Here is a 6,000-nt window from a genome sequence, read left to right on the forward strand (position 1 = left end):
AAAAATTGAAAATAGGTTCTTCATACAATTTATGTCGAAACAAAGCTTGGCATTCCTCTTTAACTTTGCATATTATTATGCCATCTTAACAAAAATTTGTAGAAGTTATACAAATTGGAAAACAGAATTCTTTCTCAAAGCATGACTACCTTCGTGTCTCAGAATAACGTGGCACACAGGGGATTTCCACCATGGCACATAAAGAGTTAAAAAACCCTGTACACACTCTTCACTTTCAATTCTAATAACTTTAGAAAGGATGATGCTCCCGTCTTGAAAGTTGGCATTAATCATGGACAGAAGGTGTTAATAGAGCATGATCAATTTAAGCTTAAACTCATAATCCCTTTATTGTTGTTCCTCCATTTTTTTTTTTTTTTTGGTCCCTTTCATCACACAGCTAGCACAGCAGCTTGATAAAGATTAAGCACATGAATAGACCCTGTACTTCAGAGCCTTTTCTCTCAGTTGACACTTTTTCAGAGTGTGTGCTCTCTGTCCACACTTGAATTTATAGTTATACATCATTTTAAAGCATAAATTCTGCTCTTTCATAATCTGCTCTGAACTAAAAAATTCATGTTTGGCAACTTTTTGTTGGTTTTGTGATACAGGGTCACATATAGAATAGTAAGCCTGGTCTTTTGAGGCAATACACAAACTCTTTCCAGGTAGTTAAGGTGCCACCATTATTATCTGCAAAACATATGTCTTGTATGATGATATAATATACTTCTGCAGTTGGGAGACTTGTTCGGGCTCTTGTTTGTTTGTTTTTTTATAATTAGAGATCATTCACATTTAGTGAGAAATGGGGATATAATGCTGAGCAAAGAGCTGTACATTCTAAAATGAGGTAAACCAGTGTTACAATAACTTTTAGAGTTTGCAAAAATTATTTCCCCTGTAAGTGTGATTGTTAGGAAAATAATTATGTAACTCTCCTGTAGTGCACTCATCTGGGCAATTCTACAAGAAAATAACATCATTCACATGATTTAATATGAAAAAAAAAGAAGAAAATCACACACTATCATTTTATAAAATGAAATAATATGTCCACACAAAGAAACTGACTTGACACAGAAATCTACTCATTCACTCTAATTATTGTAAAGCATGGAATATCATATGTTAAAATTCTCTCTTAAAAATTCAAATTACTGAACACATTTTACCTATTCATACCTTGTATAAGTTTGCAATGTTGCACAATTTAATGTCTTTATTGCCTTGCAGTTCAGGGAATTAATTCAACACACTATACAACTCGTTATATTTAGTTTATCAAAAACCTCTTTAAAATTCCATGCAACTTGATAAAAAGGAACACAGTGAATTCACAATGATGATTAACGGTCAACTCAAACTACTTATCACAACATGCCTTGGTTAAATCTTGAAATATTGTTTTTGCTCATTTTTGCTTCATCTATCGCAGGATGTGTCTCTCTCTCTAAAATTAAATCAATTAATAGATGGGTGTTAATGAGATAACCTAATAAGAAACTGAGACAGAGAGAGAGAGAGAAGAAAAAAGGAGGGGAAATGGGGGTCAAGTCTGCACTACATCACAATATCATACAAGTGGAGACAAATAGACATTGATGACTGTTGGTGCAAGTGGGAGAATATGCTCGAATCCCCTGAGTATAAAAATGAGAGGAAAGATTTTCAAGTTGGGTGTAGTCCATCTAAGAAGAGACATACCTTTTAAAGTTTCAGAATGTTCAGAACGAGGCAAGGAAAGCTGAAACTGACATGAAATCCTCCACATCAGATGATGTTGTTATATAATTATCTATTCCATTTGAATAAAACTTCACGAGCAAGGAATCTAAAATTACAGAAATCTCACTTGATTCCAGATTGGTAATTTTCACAATTGAAAAATTAAAAAATATAGAATATCACATCACGTTTCTGGTATACTGGAAATTACATGCTCCGAAAGGGCCAGGGGGGGGGGGGGGCGGAATCCGCCCCCCCCTCGACGTTTCGCGCTATAATTCTGTAACGCGAGAAGGCCTCATCGCGAGGCTTCTTGACTTTCTTCGTTCAAGTCTCGCGCAACTTTTGAGACCAAATTTGCAATGTCCGCGCATACTTTTGCGAAGCCACGCCCATTTTTGTAACGGAATGTCGCTCCAAAACGGGCACAATTTTGTGATTTTGTGTACATTTCCTATGGAAAACAGTGCTCTGTCATGAAAGGCATAAAAACCTGATTATTTTTACAATTAATCACTTTCATTGATTAATTTTGTGCTAATTATGGTAGAAAAGTGGTCAGTGACAATTTCCAATGAAAAAACAAAGAAAAAACAAAAGTTGAAAAACAAAGAAATACATAAGAAATTCTGAAAACAATAAAATACATAAGAATTGAAATGAGTTTTGGAATTTTTTGTGATGTACAATTGTTGAATATGCTAAAACAGATTTACAGATCAAAAATTAGACTCTCAATGCTTTTAATTAAGCTAAAATATCACCTTGAGCTTAATTTGCATAATTAATTAATTAAAATTAGAAATTGATTGTTTCAAAAAATCTTATAACACAATCTTGTAGATTATGACGCGGGTCTCACGCATGCAAAATTTCATCGCGATCGCACCACCGATGGCCGAGATCTCGGGGGGGGGGGGGGGGGGAATCCCCCCCCCCCCTCCCCCCGGTCTGAGCATAGCCAAAAAAGCCCGGCCCCTTTAGGGTTAAGATAAGATGATTATGCGTTAATCAAAACACAATAATGTTTTCTAAAACATACACAGAACTGAAAAACCTATCCTCCCGTATTGCTCATACTGAACAAAACTTTTCGAACAATCTTCCCCTTGCACAACAACAGCTCCCAATGCCATTAATCTCTATTTGGTTCAAACATTACATACATACAACACACATTTACAAAAGTCCTTTTTTTTTTACATCATATCTGTGTGTTTTTTTCTTCTTTACAATAATCGCAATTTGTGCTGATTTACACACAGCACAAATCGAGACACACTCAAGCAGATGACATCATAGAAATTTTTGTTTTTAAAAAAGATAAAACTGCTCGACATTTCTTAAATGCCAGCATTCACATGATACACTAGGAAATATACATTACCACGAGACAGACTTCTATCAATTCACATTCACACAAAACTTTGATTTTTTTTTTTGATAATCACACGGTTTTGAGAGCATCGCCTTAAAATAATTCACATAAACCTTCCATGATATAATATCCTTACAATTTCTCTACAACAAAAAAAAACTGATCTTTCTCTTCTTTTTTTTTCTGTCCAGTTTTTCATGATTTGAATATATATGCATCATAAAGAAATAATATTCACTAGAATAACATATGTCTTCTACACACAAGTTTAAATTACCCATTTGGCAATATAGAGAAAGAAGCTATGTCTTAGTAATACGCTATACCAATATGATATAATCTATTCACCTGCGGCTGCTAATCTACTATTGTTCTAAAACTGTACAAATGCGGAACACAAAAATTCGAAGTATCAGCTATATAATTGAATATCCACCGGCATTTTCAATGCCACCAATTTCCTCCATAAATTTACACACAAAATGGCAAAACATCACTAAAAAAAAAAACAACAACAACCCACAACAACATCAGGCTGCATAATGCTCCAACCAAAATCTACACATTGTGAATATTCATCAATATACCACACATACTTTGTGGGTTCACAAATAATGAATATCTGTGCAACCCTTCGTGTAATGTGATGCACACACAGTCGATAAACATTGCATAAAATGGCGACTTGATGTACACAAAATTGAGTTGTCCCACGCACAAGAACAGTGTTTACACTACCGAAGAATGTCACACATAATACATAACATGTGACTTGCGCTTTCATAACAATATTGGCACACAGTTATTATGCATCATTCATGCATATATCTACAAAGATGCAAAAAAAAGAGAGTAAAATATACTTTTCCCCATTCCTATTCTGCAGTTGAACAAAACATTATGTGATTGCAATCTCTGCAATATTTTTCATTTTATTTTTCTCCGTATGACATAATATTCGATTGTAATCATTCAAGCTTTTTCTAAGACATGGCAATAGAGTACCAATTAGAGATGATGTCACAGTCTTATGTTATAGCTCGGGCTGGAACCAGGTGCGCGCATGAACACTCGGGCCAAGCGAGGCTGTTTGGAACCAGTTTCCATGGCGATGAATGGCTATGACATCACATTTTGGTACTCTATGCCTGTAGAGTCTACTAGTATGAGCCCTAGGACCAGCTCCCTAATTGGTAATTGGCTAATGCTCGTATCCGGGCAATTACCCCCAGAGGGCAATTACCCCCCGGCTAAATACTGGTTGGTGGTAAGGTTAGAGTAAAGATTAGGGTTAGGGTTAGGTTTAGGGTTAGGAGTTTGGGTTAGGGTTAGGGTTAGGTTCAGGATTAGGATTAGGATTAGGGCTAGGGGAAGGGTGCGGTGTAATTGCCCAGGGGGTAATTGCCCTAGACCCGCTAATGCTTTCTACTTTGGCCCATGAATTCCACCTGATTTTCAGTTTAGAATATGGGTTTGCTGTAGCACATCTCAGTGTTAGAGGTTTATCTGCTTTCAAGTAAGAGAGGCTTTGCATGCTTGTATGGCAAGGCAGTTTCCATTTCCATGGCATGCCGATATTAGAACCAAGCTTTTTTTTTATATGCATTTCCCATTGACATAGCACCATTTTAACAAGGAAAACAAGCAGCTTCACACTGGTCTGTTGCTGGGGGAACCCATAAGATACCATTATGCAAAAGGTAATTTGTGTGAGGTATTATATTCCCTACCAGCAGTGATTAATAGAGCAAGCTGTACACAGTTCTGCTGGCCAGTTTAAATATGAGAATTGGGTGTGATAAAAACACCACAAGTTTAAAGGACTTGGTCACTTTTAAATCCCCTGGCCTTTGTGTTTGAAATTCTCAAAAGAATAAACCAGATTCTCACCAGACTCAACCTCTACATAAAAATAAAAATAAATGAATAAAAAAATTAGATAAATAAATGAATAACAATGGCACTAGACGCATTGGAATTGTCTCAACCGGAGACAGACATGCCAATACATCGGAATTCTAATTTACTGTTAAAAATACCCGCTTCTTTAAGTGTGAGCAAAAATAATTCCTGACTCAAAATTTCTTCTGAGGGGGTATATATGGACCTGAGCATCAGTGTATGTAGAAAAAGAAATCCCTGTTGATTCACAGAATGTCCTTTGGATCACAACCAAAAGTACGTACACCTTCATTTGACCATTGTGCGAGTGTCTCCCAAGACAGGGGGGTGACACGGAAATTAAAATATTGGTAGTAATAATGATAACACTTTGAGGTGTTAGAGGAAAATCGTTGTCCTTGACATTACTGTGAGAGTACTGAAATACAACTTGTAAGTCATTTTTGAGAGGTAGAACCTAGAAAAATGAATAGGCTAAAGAATGTATCTACCAGCAAAAACATAACAAAAAAAAAAATTCTTTCAGGCCAAAACAACAATAAATGTTACAAACACATTCGAAGCATTTGGAACAAGCACTAAAATGCAGTGCTGTCAAAAAAAAAAGACAAGAAAAAGAAGAAGAAAATACTGTATAATAATTATATTTCGAGGACCAATCCAGTTACCAATCCAATGTGAGTGGCAAGATTGACTATACTCACAGTAGTGCTGTATTACCCGTCAAGTAAATGGTACATTACCATCAACAGTGATCTCTGCCAATAAAGTTTGACAATTTGACTCAAATTGAGCCACCACTGACCTGAACGATAAAACACTGTTTTCATTGTCTTCTTGTCCAAATTAAGTTCCCCCATGAAGAGTAATTAATACGTTCGACTTTAAATAAGGTCCTTTTGCAGATGAATGCTCATGTTGGATGATATATGATACACGTAAATATGATACTCATATCTAAAAAAAAAAAAAGATGCATGCATTCCAGG

This window comes from Diadema setosum, chromosome 12 (genome assembly GCF_964275005.1).
Source record: "Diadema setosum chromosome 12, eeDiaSeto1, whole genome shotgun sequence".
Taxonomy (NCBI): domain Eukaryota; kingdom Metazoa; phylum Echinodermata; class Echinoidea; order Diadematoida; family Diadematidae; genus Diadema; species Diadema setosum.